The 23533-nt window shown below is 38.7% G+C and overlaps 1 pseudogene; it reads right to left on the minus strand.

Annotated features, from left to right (window-relative positions):
- LOC137503277 (zinc finger protein ZFP2-like) overlaps positions 1-23210 on the minus strand; it is a 69419-nt pseudogene extending 46209 nt beyond the window's left edge.
- Between the last annotated feature and the right edge of the window lie 323 nt (positions 23211-23533).

Below are 23533 nucleotides of genomic sequence, written 5' to 3' on the forward strand. Positions count from 1 at the left end.
AACGCTTTGTCTTCGAGCTGCACAGACTACTTGTACTGCTATATCTGCGAGGAAGTAAGTAATCAACTTGAATATTCAGCTGAATTTAAGATTTTACCTGTGAGAATATGCTAGGGGGAGATGAGGTACTGCTTATAAGAGACTAATGAACTAGGAGCTTCATATTTCTGTGAGGTCAAGATATGACTGACGAACTGCTAGAATTAAAAGTGGCTCAGGAATGTAATTCAAAACGACATGTTGTCCGAGTAAAAGGGTGAAATAACAGTGACCTAAAGTAGTGAAGAAACTGTGTACCAGGTTTAAAACTCTGAACGAGACTTGGTCAATGTGACGTGTGAGACACGACAGTAGGGGAAACAGGCATCGAGTGTGGACAGTCTGTAATATATGAATTTATTTTCAGTTACCCCAGTATCAAGTCAGAACGAGTGTTTGACATCATCATTGCAAGGAAGCCACAACCAGGAGCTGAAGCCAACACGACAACGGGCATCGATCCAGGAACGTTGGGAGCACCTGATCAGCGCGACGTCGAAGGGGACACCTTCCAACTACAGAGGGAGCTGTACGAAGGCGCCACACAAGAAAGAATGTTTCCAAGTGGTCAACAGTATCTGATGCCAGCGCCGCAGTCGATCATGATGTGGTAAATTCAGTGGTCCACAGGGAGGGCCGCTCCGTTATGTCATCGATAACATAAGGTCAGAGCTTTCCAATTCTGTTTCAAGCATGTCATTTAAATTTAGATAGGAATATGGGGGGCCGTCAGTCAACAGATTAGTTATGGTAGGAGAATTTTCCTTGTAATTAAGAGCTAGGCCTCAAGCTCGAACCCCGTACATTTAGGTAGATGATATTTTGTAGATTCCTTGGTAGCGTGTGCATTTCATTTCGATTGTATTATTTCAACGTACGTGTGATTTTTATGGATCTGATCGAACTCCTTTGATCATAGGAGGTTAGTCTAACAGACAGGCACTTTTTATTATATCGCATTTAGGCATTTGTTTCTGCAGACGTAGATACGTATAGTTGTGACCAAGACGGAACCCGGAATTCACCCAGCTTCACTAATAGAGCGAGCGAGTCCGTATATTTGAGAGATATGAGCCCATGAGAGGCAGAAGTAAGATTTGCGATTGATATGAGAGAGCCCAGCACAGTTGAGAGTATATTGGATGTATTGGAGATGCCTAGTATGGCCATGTGACTATCGCTTAATGATTAGCGTTTTTGTAGCACCAAGGTTGAGCCCATGAGAGGCGGAAGTAAAATTTGCGATACTGCTGGTGATATTGAGACAAGGGCAGATAGCCCAGGTGTATTTAAAAGAGGGCTTTTAGCAGCAGATTACGTGAGGTGTTTTTCTTTTGAAAGGCGAGATTTTTTTTAGCCTGCCGCCCAGATGAGCTCATAAATTAGGGGGGACTGTCGCTAGTGAAGTGGTGGAGGGTGAAGGTCATTGAGCTTGACGTCACAGGCTTGAGAATTGGTTTTTGCCGTCTGCAGCTTGTCAAGTGTGCGAAGGGAAGAGGACCTTGATGTTTGAAAGCAGGGAGAGATCTTTTTTTATGTCCTATTTGTTCTACGTTAATTTTTAACACGGGCTCGTTTGCGTTTGACACACGTGGATATTGTAGTTATGTTCATTTTATAGTGTTTGCATATGAATCTTATACGCCTTACTCTTCATGGGACTAGGGTTCGTGACCGAGTCAGGTCATTGTACATTCTGTGGTGATATTTGTTTGCACCGGGGTTCGACGGTACGAGGCATAGTAAATTTTATGGGAATCACTGTTTGATGTGTATCTCTGCAGATATCCGTTTTCTAGAGTTCATTACTTACACTATTGTTACATGCTTGTTACAGAACAGCTGTTTTCGTGAAGGCAGTGAACTGGTTGTCATCGGCTCAGCGTTATTTTACCCTATCATAGTGAAAAGCTCTTTCATTTGTAAATAATTCAATTTTATGTAATAAATCCCTATTTGTTACACTTTGAATGCAGCGATGTTTTCTGTTAGCTATTTTATTTTATTTTAATTTAGCAGATTCTTACCTGATTAGTCACATATCCTCGTGTTTATCTTTTGTTGCCCCGTTATACCCATGTTATCCCTGAGAAGATCGCTTATCCGGCTGAGTGAAGAGGAATATGTTCAGGTAAGACTATGTGCACCAGCTCACGTCTGTGAGAGTTCTTTCACTACTGTACTCTGGGTTCGAGACCGGCTTTCGCCTGGCTGGAACTTCAGAGTCCAGTAGGGCACAATATATAGGCCTAAAATAGAAACAGATGAGAAAATAAATTTCATAGTGGCACAAGAAGACTATAATTAATTTATCTCCCATTTAAAAAATATATAATGGAAAGGAACAATCAAATGAAAATCCCATTAAATGCAAGAGAGGTGTCTACCTTGGTGGCAAATGGTACACAAAAACACATTATCATCAAGCACTAAATTTTAAAACAATAGAGAATAAGACAATTTCCTAAAAACAGTATTATACAATTTTTGCTATTTTTTTTTCTATTAAGCACACAGCTCATCCTTAATAAATGTAAAGAATTTACAAACTCTTACTCATAATATTTTCTGTTTTACAAACATAATCAACACACATACCACTTGTGCAACTACTTCAAATAATACTGTACAAATTCTATTAGGTTAAAATTTACATTGCATTTACTTATTTATTTTCTTTTTTACCCTTTTTGGAATCTAACTTGCACAATGACCTGCTGTGTTTTTTAACCTGAGTCCCTTTTGCCACTGCTTTTCAAACAATTGATGAGATATAAGAACATGAAAAGGAACACACTGTTGGACAGCAGTAGACACAGTAGCATAGAAAGGGGGCAACATTGCAAATTTGTAAATTTAAAATCACCTACATATTTGTGAATATTCAGCAGAGCATATGTACACATATGTGTATGGGAACATGTACAATTTTAGGAAAATAAATAATAGTAAGCAGTATCTCCAAATCACTGCCCAATACCATTCCTTGCTTCTGTTTCTCTTTCTGTTGATCCCTAATTCCACAATGACTAGCCATTTTCTTCATCCTCTTATATTCATATTCCCCTGTTCCCAACTTCCTACATATGACTTGACTTGTCACCTCTTTGCTCATTTCCATGTTCCTATATACTTTCTTTCCAAAAACACTTCACTGTAATATCAAATAATCCCACAGTACTCCCACCACTTTCCCAACAAGTGGACAATACTTATATCATAAGCATAGAAATATCCATCATCCCCCTCTGTACATCACATTAAGACCAAAAGCATAAATCAGTTAATGTCCCAATCAATGAATGAATCAATCAACGAATCAATCAAACCACAGCAATTAGGGCTGTTGGTTGTTTAAATAGAAAAAAGATTGTGGAAATATATGAAACAAATTATTTCAATCACTAAATCATCTTCCTATAAGTGAACATTTGCCAAAATTTGTCCCCTTGAATTCAAACTTATCTTCATGTTGCGACCTTTCCTAGACTTAAAGAACATGATTTAAATGTATTCATCAACTAATGTCATTCCAAGCTATCTCTCCAATGACATCTCAGAATATACTGCTTAATCAAAAACTTGTCTCCTTTCTCCAAGTCTCCCCAGCTGAAATTTTGCAACATCTCTGTAACACAACTCTTTTTTTAGAAATCACCCGCAAGAAATGGAGCTATTTCTGTGGATCATTTCCTGTTCTCTACTCAAGTAATACTGGTGATGGTCTCACACTCTCATTGTGGCTTTGCTGGAGATTTGTATGCCCTCTCCTTTACAACCCCTAAAAAACCTCATAATCATATTAAGAGATCTGTAAAATTTATTTTCAATATGTTTAAATGATTATCATAATGAAGCTATATCCTTATTATGAATAGCTAGGTACTTACAGAGATCCCCATGAAGAAATTTCACCCATCAATACAGTAATAAAACCGGAGAGGACTCTTTCTATTTGTGAAACAAAGAAACTGACTTTTCACCACGTTTACAAGTACAGCATTGCCCGATGTCCATCTTACAATATTGTCAAGGTCTTTTTCAGTTACTCATAATCCTGAAACTTATTTATTACAAAGAGCCTCATCACTTATTTCAGTTCATTATTCATATTGTTTATATATATCAGAGAATAAAGATCTCATAATACTACCCTGTGAGACCCAATCCCATAATTGTTACAGGATCAAATAAAGCTTCACCTACTCTTATGCTCTGAGTTCTATTTTGTAGAAATACACCAGACGTGGGCAAATTTTAATGGTAAAAGGTATATTTCTACCTTTATATAAACTATCGACCTTTATAGCCTAATCCTTGAACTTGTTTGGAAGCAAAGTTTCCACTTGGGATATCCTGGTCCACACTATTGTATTTTTCCATACAGTGGCTACAATGAGAACCACAATGTAATTTCATTATTCACATGGTTTTGTGTCATTTTTGTTAGTGAGCATGTTCTGTTGTTTATCTTTATTATCTACATATTGTTGCTGTTTGGAAGTAAATAATGTGACCTATTGTTAAGACTGTGCATTCTGTAAATTACATGTATTACTGATACTATTCAGGAGTTCAGTTGTATTTCTTAAGAGTGGTTCTAGAGAACTGTCAAATTTTGAGGTTATGGGAAGACGAAGAAAGGCACTGTCAGAGAGCTACTTCTTGAGAAACGTCATTCACAACAAGAAATAGATTCTAGATTGCAAATACCACAGCAATCGGCAAATAGAATTTTAAAATGTGAAGATAACGGGAAGACAAAATGTGGTGATGATGATGATGATGATGATGATTGTTGTTTTAACGGGCCTAACAACGAAGGTCATCGGCCCACGACAAAATGTCAACAACGTGTTGGAAACTGTGGGCAAAAGAAGAAACCAACCCCAAAGAGGAAGCAAAACTGATTAATTTGTCAGTAAACAACCACAAGGTGACTAGTTTGGATTTATGTGAGAAATTAGAAGAGTATGGGTCATTTGTATTAGCCAGGACTCTGAGGCGAGAGCTGTTTAATGCTGGAATGAAAGCAAGATGACCTCAAGGCAAAGCGAAGTTTACTCCTGCTATGGCTGCAAAGAGTTTCCAGTGTGCCAAGAATCTCCAGAATTGGTCATCTGATGAATGGAAACAGGCAAGTCCATGACAATTACTGTAATTCCTAAATTATCATTCATTATTCCATTATAACCCAATCTAAGTGATGTAACCGTACAGCACAGTAAATGTATGAAATTCTTCTTTTAAACCTTACAGCTTATTGCATTTAATGCTAGGCTTATTTGTTTTATTTATTTCAAGTTCGCTTTAGTGACGAATTGGTATTTCCTGTCGAAGAAGAGACAAGTCAATATGTCAGAAGATAAGGAGAAGCATTCCATCCAGATTGAGTGAGGCATCCAACTTCAGTGATGGTCTGGAGTGTGTTTTCTTGGTATGGCCGTGGACGATTATATATTGTAGAAGGAACTATCAGACGTGAACAGTATAGTATTGAGAACCCGTTTGGTAGCTCAGGTGCAAGAGTAGTTTGGCCAAAGTGAATTTATTTTTATGCAAGATGGGCCTCCTTGCCACAATGCCTAGAAACAGTCCTGACATGAACCCCATAGAATATCCTTAGCCGATAGCAAAGAAAAGTCCAAAGAAAAATAACGACAAAAATTGGCTTGATTAAGAATCTCGGTCAGATGTGGTGTCATGATGACGATTTAAAGAGCCAGTGTAAAATACTGTTTGAGGGTATGCCCAGTCTAATCAAGTCACTCATGAAAACTAACGGGGTGCATACCAAGTACTAATGTCATGAACTTAAAAATTGGTAACATCTCATGTGTTCAATTCTCAAATTTTTAATGTTTAATAATTTGGCCATATCTTTATAGTCACCCATTTAGCCATTGTTTTATCTATCCCAAACGCACTAATTTTTTGTCAGTAGTTTCCCGAGATCTACCCTAAGAAAATCCTTAGATATGTCAATCGTGATACATTTGACTTCCTGAATCTAATATATCTGCTATATCATGCTGGAATCCACAAGATGAGCTTCAGTGGAATAATATTTCCTAAACCTGAACTACCTTCTATAGAGCCAGTTGGTAATTTCTTAAATGTGTATAAGATAATCAGAAAGAATGCATTCCAAGAGCTTGCATAGAACACAAGTCAAGACGACTATTGTGTAATTACTACCTTTAAGTTTAGCACATTTCCTCTATACACAGAGTGCTACTACACTAAGTATTCATTCATCTGGTATAGCTGTTTCATACATACTCTAATCAATATCCCAAAGAACTGACTTTCGTATATGCCCAGAAATTTTACCCATCTCAGCAGCATTTCTAGTTTAAAATTTTTGTATATTACCTTCAATGTTCCTTATAGTGGATATTGTAAAGTAATTTCAAAGGATTATGTGAAATTGTCAACTGCGTCAGGTACTACATAAGGACATGATCATACCATTGGTGACATATCCTATGCATCACGAGTGACGGCTGCGATGCCCATCGACTAATGAAGTATACACATTCTCATGTTGTGTAATTGCTACTTCATACCTTTCTTAATCTGTCAACATTCAACACCGTACACAGCAACAAGCCGTAGTAACACGGCTGAAAGTAATTCCAGTATCAAGGAAGACAATGTACACTGCCTGCTGTTGCTCTCAGTGCTTTTCAATTAGCATTCTGGCAGTGAAAATTGCATGAGTTGTTCCAACACCCTTAATGAAGATGCATTGGATAGCAATAATGCCGGCGATTTCACCCAGTCAATAATGAAGGCTACTCTAAAAGATCTCATGTACAATTGGGTGCAATTTGGATGGTAATTTGCACATTCTGCTGAATCGTCATTTTGCTCAAAAATAGGCACAAGGATGTTTACAGTCCAATGACTGGGAACAGAGCCAGAGTCAACTCTGGCACTGAATAAGCTTGTCAGCCAGTTGATAATGAGTTCTTTAAACTGCCTCATCTTCCAGAAGTTTGCTGGATGGTCATCCGGTCCTGGCGCTTTTTGGTCCTTCATACTCCTAATGGCACTCTCCACTTCCTCTGATGTGATGCATAAGATGGGACTTACCATCGGGAATAGGGTGATGTGGTAAATCAATGCAGGAAATATCTACAAATGTTGTTGCCAATGATTGAGGATTTATTGTTTGTCCTCTAATCACTGGTCATCTTTGTCTCTAATGCAGACAGTGTGCTCAATACTTGTGTCAATTTTCGTCAGATGGAAAACAGTTCTCTTCTTCTTCCCTTGAGCTCTGTGGTGTACAGATTTTATCAGGACTACACCGACAAAAATTCAAGGATGCTCTCCGTATTATGTTAAGAATAATGGTTCAATCAGACTGGCGGGAAAAATTATATTTTTTGAGAAAATTAGGTTAAATTGTTACTTCCTGGTGCGCGATTTAATTTGAAGAGCTGCTGCCGCCTTTCAGGGAAGACAGGGTTAGGGAGGTGTTGTGGAGTGTATGAGCAGACAGAGATAATGCTTCCTCATACAACTTCGAAAGGATTATCTCTAACAGGCAATATCCACAGTCCATTTATCTAATAGCTGTAACTGCACACACAGTTAAAGAACACACTGTATTTAAGACACACATGTTAGTCAAGGAAAGCATCACATTGTTTCTCCTCTCGTCTGTTTGTCGCAGTAATATTCTATATTAATTAACATGCTCGAAGATTGTGTATTCCTTCCCTCATAATATTGTAAACTCAATGAAATACTGAATGAAGGAATCAAAACGCCGAGTGATTTGATTACAGTGTACGTTCAATAAGGCCCCCTCCTACTTTGGTGTATAGTTCACTATGGCGTAGTAGTGAGTGACTTTAGACTATGTCCAGGATGTGTAGTGTGTGGCGAACGGTTTGGAAAGCGGCCTGTATTCTCGTTACAAGATGTCTTCTCTTTCTATAGGGTTCACATAGTAGTCAATTCGTGTAGAACAAACTGTACAGTGCCTACCGGAGTGTGGAAGCGACTATGCGAAAAGAACGAGAAACTTGTGCATTCGCATCGAGAATTACCTATTTCTCCAAATTTCACTTCCCCTGCCTTCTCTTTTCTGACGCACAGCGGCTGACTCTCTGACATAGCAAATAGAGCAAGTTCATCAATCTGAACTGCATGACCGGAAGTAACAAGGTCACTTTAATTTCCTCAAAAGGAAACATTTCCCCGAGAATCTGACTGCACCATCATTCTCAACATTCCACGAAGAGCATCCCTGATTTCTCTGTTAGTATCGTTCTGATACACTTTGTACACAGGTCATTACAGTGAGTGCGTCTCGATTGAGCGTCAGATTTCTTAGCCACAGGTTCCTCAAAGACAATTCTTTCCCTGTGTTCTGGAGTCTTTTGTGAAAGCCAATTTATATACAGTATGCCTTCGTCTTATCCTACAACTCTTCATGGACTGCAATCATCCATAGGAACGTTAGATATTCAATACAATAGGAACTAGGTTATATCGTACCCAAGTTTACTGTGACGGTTGCAGTGAAAGATCTGTAGAAAGTGTCTACATGTTGTCAAATGTATTAAGATCAACAAGAGGAAAATTTATGTTGTTGCTAGGGTCTCCTTCTAGTCTTTAAGCTTCCACCACTTGATATTCTCGGGGGCATAGAGGTCCTTAAATCCGCTATGCCTACCTTATGCAGAGGTGGGATACAGTCAGATGATATGACATTCACATCCTTTCTTCGTCGTAGATCACGGTGCTGAACAACGATCAGGTCAATTTGCTTGCTGCAGTCACCCCACAAGAGAAACCTCAAATATGAGTTCCATCATCATATCAAATAACAAAGGTATTACCAACATGGCAACTATAAAAATTCATAGTGACCATGATGCGCATTAAGGTCATCACAGAGAAGTGGAAACTCATCTTCAGGATACGCTGCAACATTACCTCGCAGCTCCTGCCAATGCTCTTCCTTATCCAGGTCATCACAGCCAGATTGTGACATAGAAAACACGAGTTCGAGAGGATGCACTGTCGAGTGGAATTTATATAAGGCTGTCGGAATAGCACTTAACCTCAGCAACTCAATCTTGCACGCTTCCGCACACAATGAAATCAACACCATTCCTGCTGGATGTAACCTACCAGATAAGTTCACAGACATCTTTGATGTCATGAGATTTCTGGCCTTTCCAAAGCGAGCAACTTAAAATCTAATTACATAGCTACACTTCAATTCTAAACCGGACTTACATTATCCAAATTGCAACAGGTTAACAGGAACAATAGAATGAAAAGATTAAGTCATAATAAAGCAAGAATGATATTTACTAATAAAATAACTATTCTACAGTAATTCTAAGCCACATTTAGATGTATCCTAACTACAATAGTTTAACTGAAGCAACAAATATTCCTAAAGTATGAATCTATGGAACTTATGAGAATGTAAATATTCATTGACTATGTACATAAAATTTAGTTTCCTTGATTTATCAAAGAGACAAAAAGGCGAAAAGTTTGAATGTAATTATCAGTCAAAGAACAGTGGCCAGATATAATCATAAATTTAAGCCTTATTAATGAAAGTTAATTGAACATAACCTACGGCATATTGTTTATTTGATGGTTTCTACCATTTCTCTTTCAAACCGACACAGATAGGTCATATGGCGATGATGAGCTAAAAATGGCTAGGAATGAGAAGGAAGCAATTGTAGCCTTAATTAAGGTACACTCGCACCATTTGTTTGCTGTGAAAATGTGAAACATGCACTTCCGAGCTGTCGACAGTGGGTTCGAGCCCAGCATCTTATAAATGCAGGCCTAGAGCTACATGGCCAGTTATTCAGTACAACAAGGAAGCAATTGGTTGAATTCCTTCTCTTCCAATAACTATTGTGAGAGTATGTTAATATGTAATTTCAAACAATACGTTAAAAAGTAAGTTTTTATTTTAGAAATTCAGCTTTCACAGTTCCCCAGATTTACATGCACATTTATACATGTCCAAAATTTTATGATACATGGGGTTACTTTGGAAAAGTAAAGAGTAAAGTAGAATCCCAAAATTCTATGCAGAGCATGCTTTCTTCCCTTTGAAGTCAAGATGGGCTGCCTACGTATGCTCTTCGGATCTAGGTGGCCCTTACTTCTTCGCAGCTTCTCTGTATGCCCTTCACCAAGAATCCCTTTAAGAGACTTATCGTGCTTATCAGCATTGTAATTACGATAGACAATGCTTCCAAATTTATGCTTATATTCTTGCAACACATTCCGAAGTAACCCCACGAAAGAACCTTACACAGAAGAACAGCCAAAGACATGATTCTTGAGGTGATCAAGCTAATGCAAGTTGAACCTCACAGCACTTCAGTTAGAGTAAAACAATTCGCTTCAACTAACATTTCTTGACAATGTGAACATTTGGTAGCACACAATACAACTAGCAAAGTCTCTCACTGAGGGACAAAGAAAAAGAGACAACAATCAAGAAAAAGGTTTATCACAATAGTTCTATGAACTTTGACAGTCCTACATCAACACAGATCTATCCATATTAAGAAACAAAGTACACATTTATGTGAAGATAAACCGACGTCCAGAATTATCGCATGGAATATTTGGAAGAGAAGTGTACGAAGATACTAGTAAATTGCAGGGTATATGCTCTAAACGGGAATCATGGATCAAAGGTATTTGGGCATAGAGAAATACTCACGGGTCAATTTATCTCCAAAAGTGAGGAGACAGGGTTGGATCAAACACATTTCAATGACACATGGGTGAAATATCAATTAAGAAATAGTATATGTAATGATTATCATTATTTTACTGTAAAACCAATTATAGTATTAACATTAACAGCTAAAAGATGGCTGGGCATCTCAGAGAAGTTAACTGTTAACAATGTAGAATGACAATGCATAAGCACTGTACAAGTCTATAGATAGTTTCACCTTAAAGTTCTCACAACACTTTATACTGAAAATGCAGTTTTCACACCACAGACAGGATTTCTACAAACCAATTTTACTAATTCAACAAAGCATCAATATATCAAAATAATACACTTTTAAGACTTCTGTATAATTTATACAGCAGTATATACTGTGGAAAGAAATCTTTCATCTACAACACACTGTACCCGAAAATGGCATAATTGGAGTTAAAACTGAGACTGCCGCAAAAGCTTAATTTAATTCGGTCAGTGGGTCATTTATAACAGCTCTGGTGAAGGCCAGGATCTGATTACCTTGGAGAAATTTGCCTTTAAGCTCATAGCTGCATGATTGTGTGGCGACCCATCCCTATTTTCTTATTGGTCAGGAGGTTAGCATGCGACAGATATGAACAGTTAAAATTTTCAAGGCTAACACCACCCGGCAAGTTTTCAGAATTCTTCACAAGACCAGTTTTGAACCATGATACTTTAAGATGACATGAAGAAATGTATGATTGGTTTCCAAGTAATCACACCTTCTAGACAGAGGGCTGATAAAGGCAGTGTGTAATCCACGCTCAACTTATTCAGATTTTGCTCTACTGCTTTCATACTGCTCTACTTTAGAGCACAACTTCACTTCGCTTTCCCACTACAATTCTACAAGATATTCTATGCCAAACGCCGTTTATTAGCCGTGATATCTTACAAAGGGAACACATTATTTCGTCTTCTGCACGACATAACCACTACAATATTAATTCCAGAACACGTGTGGTGTGCAAATCATCTGAATCCACAAGTTACGTGTCGACTGACATTTAAACAGGCATCGTTGGAACACATATTAATGTGCCATTTTAGTTTCAGTATGTGTCAGTATGTGTATATGTGTGTGAGTGGAAGCCTACTGTTACAAGAAGCCTGCAAGACAAGGAACAAGGGGAACCATCATGCTGCTTGTAAGAGGAATCTCTACTTTGATCATGGTGCACCTTGCAAAGGATATTCCTTCCAGAATGTGCAACTAAAAGGGGAGATCCCACCATACCCTAAAGGGTGCCAAAGGGACCAATCGTGAGACGTTGCCAGCCAGGACTTAATCAACTTCCATCATAAAAGGTTGAGAACCTCTTTTAAATATCAATTTCCTTTTCAGAAGGACTTCATTCTTGAAATAACATTTTCTATTATTTTGTGTTGTTACAGATTCTTATCACTTCTCATCTACTTATTGGTGTTGGTGAACTTTGTGAATGATTGAAATACACTCATGTCCATAAAATCCAGAGCACCTTGAATGACTAGGAATAGGAAGTTCATATTCACAGGATATGTGCATTATGTTCTGAAGAAAGAATTAGCATTTGAAACATGTCGATCCTCAGGTTCAAGGTCCAATATCAATATCCCTGCGCACAACCACGGACAAGTAAATTTTGCTTGCGGCTCTCGTTGTCGCTATAAACCAAAGGTAATGGATCAGTGTGACTTGAGCAGAGGTGCATGATGCCTCGCAGACGTATGCAAGAAAAGTACTGTCAAATTAGTCACTTTGAATGAAGGCGAATTATGGGCATGGGAGAACGTGATACATCTATCTGGGAAATTGCAGCTCGTGTGTGAAGACGTGTGTCAGCAGTGCAGCGGATGTGTACAGAACATTCATAGAAGGTCGTAGATAACTACGAGGTGGGTCCGTTCACACCAACCAGACCAATCCCGAGAAGATCAACACCTCATCCGGATGGCATTGCAGCACAGATTGGCATCCTCCTCGGCTATGGTGCAACAGTGGTACAGTGTAACACATCGTACACTATCAGGAGTGAAAATCCGTCCCTGTTGATTACGATCTGGGTTACCGACGCGTAATCCAGTTCTCCACCTACCTTTGAATAATGTGAATAAACATGCTAGACTGTAATGATGTATGGAACGACGTCACTGGGAACAGGAATGGCAGCAGACAGTTTTTTCGGATGAATCCAGGTTCTGTTCGTTTATAAATGATGGCCACATTCTCGTTCACCGCAGACGGGGGGAGGCATCACACTGACTGCATTCACACAAGACATACAGAGCCAACTCAAGGCTTTATGGTGTGGGGTGCTATAGGGTACAAACATGAATCACAGCTGGTGCATGTCCAGGTCTCTGTTAAAAGTTTGACCTACGTGAACGATATCCTGCGACCCGTAGCCATACCCTTTCTGCACGACACCCCAGATGGCATATTTCAACATGACAATGCGCGACCACATGTTGCTGCACGAACACGTGCCCTCTTGTTGTCACAGGATGTCAGACTGTTGCCCTGGCCCACCTGATCATCGGACTTGTCGCTAATCGAAAATGTGTGGGATATGGTGAAAGGACGGGTGCGGCGCTGCTAACCACCAAAGATGAACTGTGGAACCACATGATGGCTATCTCCCCCGGATGCCATTTGCGCCTTGTACGCGTTGATGCCATCACACGTGGAACAAGTTATCAGTGCCCCTCGAGGACAAAGTGCCTACTAAGCAACAGGGCACATGTCATACCTGGGTGACTGAAATGCTAATCATTTCTGCAGAACATACTAATGAACATGTCATGTGAATATGAATTTCCTATCTCTAGTCTTTAAAGGTGTTCTGTTTTATGAACATGAGTGCACTTCTATCAGTTGAAATATGTTGTAAGTATTCAATTATTTGAATGCCACTAACAGCGTAGTGCACTAACAATAAAGTGTTAAAAATTTTAGACCAATTTGTTTAACTTAGAACCTAAAAGACTAACTGGGAAGGATATGATGCATTCCTTTGTGAATTTTTTATATAATGACACCTCATCTTGCATCATTTCATCAATGAAGTATCAACTGTCACCCAAATGTTATTCATGTACATTAGGAACTAAACTTATGATATAAAAGTAAGTTATGTTAAAAGTAATGAACGTGGATTTAATGACCGAGTGTTAATAATAGGCTTTAATGCCACAGGATGCTCTATTTAAGAAATAGTTTAGCCTTGTTAAGTGACAGAATGGGATGATAGCTCATATTTATGAACACTGAGGAAGTAGCAACGAATATTGCATTATGGAGAGTATATTACTGAGCACATGAGGCGACCAGCTTAGTTTAAGGTAATAATCACCCTCATGTTTAAATTTGTTCCCACATGCCGCTGTCTAATATATGGTCACTTAATGACATGTTGCCAGTGCCAATAGATCCCGATTATATTAGAGATCTATGGAAGAAGGCTAAGAGTAACTTTAAAGCTTCTCATGAAAAAGTTAGAGAGGAATATGATCGTGGACGGAGGCCTACCAATTTAAAAGTTGGAGAACAGGTTATGGTAAAAAAAATTGTACCTGTGGGCAAGCTTGCTCCCAGACTTCGTGGGCCATGTATTGTTTTCGATTTCTTAACCCGCTGTCACCTTATTGGTCAGCAACCCAGCCAATGAGAGGATATTTAGGGTTCACCTTTCTCAGGTGAAACCAGTAAAAAATTCCTTGTTTTAGTACATAGGCCACTAAAGCTTGGCAGTAAGCAAAGGTTGTATTCCTTACAGTAATCATCTTAAATCATAAAATTAATTAGGTAACTTATTTTGAAATATGGAGGCTTTCTGCCCCGATCGTAAGAATTTCATATCATGTATTGCAATTAGATTTGTACAACCTTCACCTCCAATAAGGGTTTCTGTTTGTCCATGGCCTAGTGGCCATAACCTAGCCCCAGTCTCCAAACCCTGGAAAACAGACACACACTCATCCGCTACGCCGCCCGCCTCATAAAAACCTGCAAAATAATAAAGACCCTCAATCTCCAGCAAACAATCTCTGTCACCGAACAAATTACTGCTTCAGTGCCCTCTAAGCCAACAGCAGCCATGTCGCAACATCTGGCGAGCGATGCCGGTGTAGGGTAAGGGCCCACTCCACTCTGGTCCAGTCTCCTTCTGAACAGCACGCCGAAGCTCCATCCTTTCCGGCAAAGACTGGGGTGCGATAACTCAACCGCCTACCCATCTTGGAGCAGCATTACTATATCTTGTCTGTGGTGGGCACCAACACAGCTAACCCTCTCAAGGTAGTGGGAGAGGCATGTCTGAGGGTACACGGGGGGTCCCGGGCGACACCACCTGGGTATAGGCAGTGTCAGTCGCTATTGCCGTCAAACTTGAACTAGGCATCACGGACTTTGAGAACTTTAGGAAGACTTCTAGACTGGTTTTCAAACTTTTTTTCTAAATTGAACATTCAGCAAGAAGTTTTCCATCCGTGAAATTCCAACATAATTTTTTTTTGCAAATTTCTACAGTGTCACCCAGGGAAGGAATATTGGGGGAGGGCGTCTGTACCGGGAGGTACACCTCAACCCTATGCATTTAAATGAAGTGCCTTGAAGAACGCTATCTACCACATAAAAATTGAAACAACTAGTGCAGGAATTTGTCATGTTGGTCAACAGATGTTACTACTAAAGTGTTAGAGTAATGTGTTATTTTTAGATTTCTTAAACTGACTGGATTTCACTTGTTTTTTTTTTGTGTATCACAGTTGGCAAAAGCTATTTCAAGAAGTTTGGACTTCTCCCCATAGATGTCTCTATTAACAAACTGATGTTATGCACTCTGGTGTAAAGGGGAACAACAAGAAATTTAAAGAAATTTTGTGTTTATAGGTTTTCTGAACTGAACGGATTACCTTTGTTTTTGATACTTCCAGGTTTTCAACACTTCTTAGTCATCCCGCCAGCTTTGGACTCTGGCCAATAAAAATTTTGTGTATTTATTTTTCTACCAATCATAGGCTTCTTTTAACTTTTTGATTGTCCAATAAAATTGAGGGGGTGTGTCTGGTCTTAGCCCAGAGCCATCTCGAACCTTCCTCTCGGGAATAAAAGTCGACGCTGTTTTGAGTCAACTTGTCTTACTGATCGTCATGCTATTGAGTGTGTGTGCTAAAAGAGGGGAAGGGGGCCTCATCCATCGGCAGGCAGAACATCAGCTAAGGTAATGGCCACCATTTTTCTATCTCAGTACTTATCTCCGCGAGCTGACTCGAGGGGAAGGTTCCAATCTTTAACTATGTAACAGTCCATTTCCTAAAATGTAAACTTCTCTTTCTTCTCGTGTAAACGTTCAAGTAAATCAAGTGTACTTAACTGAAATTCGGGAATAGAGAGTGTGATACACTCTCGAGTTTTTGGGGTGACTATGCTTTTTAACCATTTTCTATCTGTAGTCTTGTAAATTGTCCTCCATCTAGTCACCTCAGTAGTGTGGGACTAGCCTCTGCATCGTTGGGCCACTAGTCCAAGTAGGGTTTTAATCTTTGATTTCAGGGAGCGCTTGCTCCTGCCTCCATAATTTTGATTTTTGGGCCAGTAATTGAAAATATTATTTTTCACAAAGGCCCGGCAGAAAGGGTACTCAATACCCCTGTGTAAACTTAAAAATCAATTGATAAGGTCTTGTTAAATGTAGGTTGTGCCTAGAGAGGCAATGGTCTGCTGAAGTCCAATAATACTAGAATTGTCAGTTTTTGCTCATCAACAGCCTGTCTTACATCATCAGTCACACTTAGTAAGGTAGTACACCTACTGTGATTTCGTCGAAAACTTGACTGGTGTGGGTCTAGTATGTCGTGGTCATTGAGATAGTTCGCAATTTGATTATGCACAATGTGTTTGAGTCCCCTGGCTATTATAGACAGTATATTAATAGGTTTGTAGTCACTGTTTAGTCTAGAATATTTTGTTTTTGGGAAGGGCTGTACCAGGGCCATTTTACAGACATTTAGAAATACAATATTTTGAAGGGAGAAGTTGTATATGAATGTCAATAATGGAATAATAGCAACGATAATTTTCTTTAGCATTATAATGTATATATTTTCCACCCTTATGGATTTAGTTTTAATTCGCAAGATAGCCGCTTTCACTTGCAGGTGTTAGACATAACTACAATAAAATCTGCCTACAGGTGGCGTGTTGTAAATTGCCCGCAAAAGATTTTCTCTTGCTTCTTCGTTTAATTGAACATGGGAGGATACAAAGCAATTATTCAATTCATCAAGAGAAATCTCCAAATCGTCTACCTTGTCCAGTTTATTTAGTCCAAATTTTTGGATTGACTTCCATAAGGTAACGGGTCTTATGTCAGGTCTTATAAGGTCATGGGCATACCGTAGTCGAGCGTTTCTTACTGTCAGAGTCATTTTATTATGTATTCGTTTGTAATAGATAAAATTTTCCTCTGTCGGGTAACGTTTGTATTTCCAATGAGCTGCATCCTGCTTAGCCATCATTGCTCTAATATCATCATTTAGCTACGGGGAGAGTCTTCTACAGACACGTGATGTTCGTAGAGGGGCGTGCTTGTCAAAAAATTGTAGTATCATGTTATTGAATGTGGTGACCATGTCACCAATGATGGTTTCACGAGTTAACTTCTGCCACGGCATCGAAATTGGGCCTTCCAATAATTTTTCATTGTCAATACGGCTATAGTCTCTGTAAGTTACGTACTTAGGTTTATGTATGGGACATTGCAGTGCATAAGACATAAAGATAATGTCATGGGCTGACAGTCCAGGAGGAGATGTCTGGCCGTGATGTAATACTCTGTCAGGCTTGTTCGTTACTATTGGGTCCAGTAGTGTGTGTGAAGTTTTAGTGAGGTGAGTGGGAGAAAGCGGGAGGATCACCATACCGCATGCCGGAAACGTATTCAATAGATGGGTGGTTTCGGAATAATGTGGATCTAGAAGGTTTGTATTGAAGTGTTCCATCATTATAAGATGTTCGTAGAGAGGTAACAGTCTGTAAGGATCAGTCTCTAAGTCATTCAGACGGCGAGATTTAGGTGGCTTGCATAGAGCACCTACTAAGCATTTCAGAGTAGAGACCTGTATCTCTATTAATATGTACTCAGGTTTTGCTCATACTGTTGAGGCGACTGGCAGATAATTTGAAGTTTCAAGCGTGAAGAGACAAAAGCACAGACTCCACGTCCCCCTTTGCCAAGTCTGTCATTCCTCACAAGGCAGTAGCATTACACATTTACAAAATGTAAATTGTTTCTTTACAATTTATTTTTGGTATAAAAGACATGCCCAAGATTAATGTGATAAAAACTGAAAAAATGTGCTTCTAGTAACAAATATCTGGCAGAAGAATGAATTTCCTGAAATTTTCCGAATTCCCTGAAGTTTCCTGGTTTTCCCTCTATTCATCAAATTCTCCGACATTCCCCGGTTTCCAGTTTTCCATACGGGTGGACACCCTGTTAAGCCCGTATTTGTATGGTGAGGGCACAATCTTCTTATTTTTGTTGAAGAAGTGAAAAAAGGTTCGCGACTGTGTGTTGCCGTGTGCGTCTTTACTAGCCAATGTGAGAGCCTCCTCTTGTCATATTAGTCAAATGGGGACGCTCGTGCTTGAAGTTGGCTACAGCTTCAATGTTGAAATCTGCTATTGAGGGATGTGTGACAAAGAATCTGTAATGAGAGGAGGGTAGAAGGATTTTTAAGATTAGAGAAGAAAGGGTTATATCTGACAAAAATGCTGTGTATTCAATTACTTACCCCGTCGACCTTTCTGGTGTGATCTAGTTGCCTTAGCAGCATCAGAACGCATGACACTTGCACTTCTCGTATCTGTATGGTATCGAGGGAAGGGGGTGTGGTGAAAGAGAGGAGATAGGCGGAGCATTGAGCTTATGCGCTGTTGGCTGAACATTTACGGCGATAATGGCACAAACGTCTTCAGAGCAGCTAAAGAAATCAAGACCTTTCTCACAAATCAACCCTCAGAAAACCAACTCTTCACACAACTGCAGGCATGGGACTGACATGGCATTTCATCCCCCCTGCAGCACCATACTTTAGTGGAATCTGGAAAGCAGCTGTCAAGAGTCTGATATATCAGCTCAGAAGAGTGATGGATTATTATCGCTTTACCAACAAAGAATGGACCACTCTTATAACATATATATCCTCTCACCAAATATTTTTTAGACGTGTCTTAATTGAGTAAATTAGTGTTTGTGAACTCACAACAAGTTTCCTCACTTTTATAACACATGTTCCTCTATGTAACACTTTGACTAGAGTAATCAGGATCCTGATTTTTATCCCTTAGACATGAGATCATGGCTGTTCATGCCCATGCAATGGGCAAAAAATGTCCCATTAACTTAGCATGACAAGATGTATATCTTAATTTTAAGAACCCAATGTGTATTAAACACAGGGATTTCAATAAACTTTTGTAACATTGGTGAATTAATGTACATTTCAATATGTACCAATCATGAAATTTGTAACATATAATTATCTGAGATTGTCGTAAACAACCCACGGAGTCAAACTGATGTCCACTATTCGTATCAGGGTTGAACCTTATATACAAATGTTAGATTAATGTTGTGTAGGAAACTATCAACTCACACACAGACTATGAATCCAAACATAGATCAAGAATGCCATCTTCTTGTGAGTAGAAAACTGCACAATACTCCAACACCAGTGAAGAAGAAACATTAGAAATTCTGCATTATCTCACAAATATAAATATGATGGCGGAACACCTCGACTACTTCATCCTGGCACCCAAGTCTCTGAGAGACAAGTTTAGGATTCCATCAGCAAGGGGGACAGAAAGGAGCCACACTCATACACGTCTCAAGTGTTCTAAGTTGAATGCAGATACCTCAGAACAATTCATGCGAAATACACAAAAGGTGCCTGTAGCCCCAACATACCAATTCCATAAAACTAGCATAGACTATTCTGGCCCAATTCTAATAAAAAATCGTGTGAAATTGAACAAGACCAGAATGCCTAGCTACCAAGGCTGTCTACATAGACATGATACCTGATCTCACCACAACAACATATCCCTATGCACTTTATTGACTTATTTCTCATAGAGGTCAACCCCTGAACATTTATAGCAATAACTGCACAAACTTCTTCAGAGCAGCTATAAAAATCAAGGCCTTTTGGCAAAACAACCCCCAGAAAACCAACTTTTCATACAACTGCAGGCATGGGAATGATGTGACATTTCATCCCTTCTACAGTACCACACATTGGTGGAATCTGGGAAGCAGCTGTCAAGAGTCGGATATAATACCTCAGATGAGTGACGGATTCTTATCGCTTCACCAACAAAGAATGGACCATTCTTACAACACATCCTCTCACGAAAGCTAAATGATAACCCTTTTGACACTTCTTAACTAACTACATCCCATTTCCGTATAGGAGAGCCAATTACTACACTCTCTGATTATGATTATACTTCCTCTCCCATTACAACCTTGTCCACAAGGCTATATTTTCAATAGCTAACCCAGAACTTGTGGAAGAGGTGGTGACACGAATACCTCAATAAAAGGGCAATGAAATACCCCATAGCAACATAGTCATACTGAAAGAAGAAAGCATGTATACTATGAAGTGGACGATGACAGTGATCAAATGTGTATCCTGGTAATGACAAATTCATTCATGTAACGAATGTTCAGGTGAGTAACAGTGAACTTACAAGGCCTATTCACAAACACTATCCCTTATGAAGTATGAAAGAGAAAGGCAAGAAAACTCCTGAATGGCTTATTTCTTCCATTGAATGTATAAGTAATATTATATGTCACAATGGACAAGTAACACCAGACACCACATTAGGAAGTATAAGAATATTTTTCACTTGCAACGAGATGGCTACAATGTGTGTTGTATATAAGCGAATGCTCACAGTAAACAAGCATATCACCTGCAACTTGCATCACAAATTACTGTATTATCTAGAAATCAATAAGTAATATAATCAATAAGATAACAAAGGTGAATCATTTGGAAACAACTAATAAAATATCCTGTAACAGTAACAAGATGACGAATGTAATGGCTACTTTGTGTTCGAACTATTTACAAATTCAAAAGTAAAAGTAGGAATGATACCAGCTCCCAAGTGATATAAAGTACAGGTCTTTGGAATAATCCTAACAGCTGCACAATTCATAATGCAAAATTGTGGAACAACTTGAAGGAAAAGTAAAAATCAGGTAGGTCAACAGTCAATCTCATAAAAAATATACAGTTTCTGTAGGACTATCAATCATGTACAATGAAATGATGGATCAAACCCTGGTATCTGTTGAACAATTTTCTAACCATTTCCATTACCTGACAATGGCTTATGAAATTATGTACATTACCTCAAGAGGGTTATCCTGCGATGACCCTGGCTCCGTGAACTCTGATTTTACTTCTTCTTTCACAGCTATCACTTCTGATACATGTTCACAATTTTCCTGTGGAAAATAACATATATTAAGTATGCTCATAACACTCATCTACAAAAAGAGTCACCAAGAAATGAGCGTGTTAATTCATTAATTTCCAGTATGAAAGTTACTTTCAGAATTTCATTCATGTTTAAGGAAGATTTCTACCAGCAGAGGATTGTTATAACCAAAGGCTGTACTGAGAATGGTGTTACTATTCTTGCTCACTCCTCATGTCAGAGAGAGGATGAGACTAAGAACAAAATATAAAATAAGAAACATCTTCTAGCCATATCAGAAGATATACTACCAGGGATAGAATTGGGGCCATCTCACACAGAATTTTGAAGGAAGCAGCCATAGGCACAAACACTAAATTGTATGAACTATTTTCATGTGTACCATCATATCAATCGAATCTTTAAAGTTGTTTGAACCAATCAGAAGTGTTACAAAGGTTTTAAATATTTTTTTGTTCTCAGCACACAGTTTGTTTATAAACAGATTAAAATAACTTGAAAGAATGGAATCACATTCTCTAGTCTGGTTTTGCTGAGATCACAGGGGCTACATAAAGCATTAAGACAGTTTTGTATCAAAAAGCATATTTCAATGCTTCCAAGTGTAAAATAAAAAAATAAACATGAAAGAAGCAGACTTATCACAGTCACATACCAGCAAAAGATGTGCTGTTGCCGAAAGTCAAAGCAACTAGAAATGAAATATTTCACTACTACAAGCATGTTATGTAGTGCTCTGTGAAGAACTGTGCGGATGAGAATGTCAGTGGAGAGTCAGCAGTGATGAAGTGTACATGTGCAGTTTCAGAAGATCTTTTATGATCTACTACGAGACACTTAAATACTCACTTTGAATCATTAAACCTTGTCAGCACCAAACGGGGGGGAAGGATTGTGATCAAAAGCTTATGTTCTAATATAAGTTAGCTTACTAATAAAAGTGAATTAAAGTATGAAGTTCCACAAAAAACGGACTTAACCCTAGTAGCCGAACTAAAGAATGGATGAAAAGGATGCACAAGAAGGAGAGGGAAATAAATACAACGAGGAAATAAAATTTTTTTGTTTAATGTGCCTTGAGGCCTTGAAGTGTCACAGCCCACTAAGAAGGGTCATATTAAAGATATTATTCTCAGAAATTGTGCATTCTAGAGCCCACAGATATAAATTAATTCAACATCTGTGCAAAATACTTACTTTGAGAGAACATACAATCAGATTTTGAGCTATTTTATCCCTCATATGCCATAGGCCAATCTGCTCTTCCTTTAACACACACATATTCCAGCACATTGTGGATATGAGGGTAATGCAGAATAATCACACCCGTGTTGACTTTTTGTTTAGCAGACTGGAGAATCCAGTCTCAAAAACTTGAATGAAAGATTTGTCATTTAACTTCTTCTACACTAATTACAATAGGAGTCATTATTTTTTACATGTGGTGGTAATGGTGGTGCAGTAGTGTTGGAAGATTTGGTTCAAAGAAAATACAACGGCCATCCATCCTCTATTACAATCAGAGGGGAAAATAGAAGATGTGCAACCCCTAACCCAAAATAATTTTGATACTGACAGTAAAAGGTACAGACTAATCCAACCCCAACCTTAACTTCCTAAGAGTTGGCAGCTTTGTGTAGCACTTTGTTTGTGGTGTAATCGGAGACAAAGAAACAAAACAGATGCGTACTATGCATAGATGCTCATGCAGCAAGTGGTGACCGTTGGTGATAATACTGAGGAAGCACATAAAAAATTATGCCCCTGCCAAACTTATTCAGTTTTTAAGGGTTAATTTCTGACCTCTATAAAGTTATCTGGAATTAGACTTACAAGTGATGCAGTTGTTGTTCCTTCAAACCAGGCTGGTTCCTCTTTGATCTTTGCTTCGAGGTCCATTTTTCACTGCAAACTGAAGTAGTTAGAAGGTACTGCACTTGTTGATTACTTCCAATGACCTTACACTGAAACATAAACCAGAAAATTATATTACCTTATGGATGTCATTGATATTTTGTGTCTGTCAACAGACTAAGCAGCAACCTTGTAATTTTACATGACCATTAATATTATGACCACACTGAAAAAACCCGAAATTTTACAGGACTGTTGATATTGTGATCATACCAATAGGACCTCAAAGTTTTCTATGACTGATACTTCGATCAAAGTGAAGGACCTCCAGTTTTACATGACTTCTAAAACACTGATCTCTTCCATAT

This window comes from Anabrus simplex, chromosome X, assembly GCF_040414725.1.
Source record: "Anabrus simplex isolate iqAnaSimp1 chromosome X, ASM4041472v1, whole genome shotgun sequence".
Taxonomy (NCBI): Eukaryota; Metazoa; Arthropoda; class Insecta; order Orthoptera; family Tettigoniidae; genus Anabrus; species Anabrus simplex.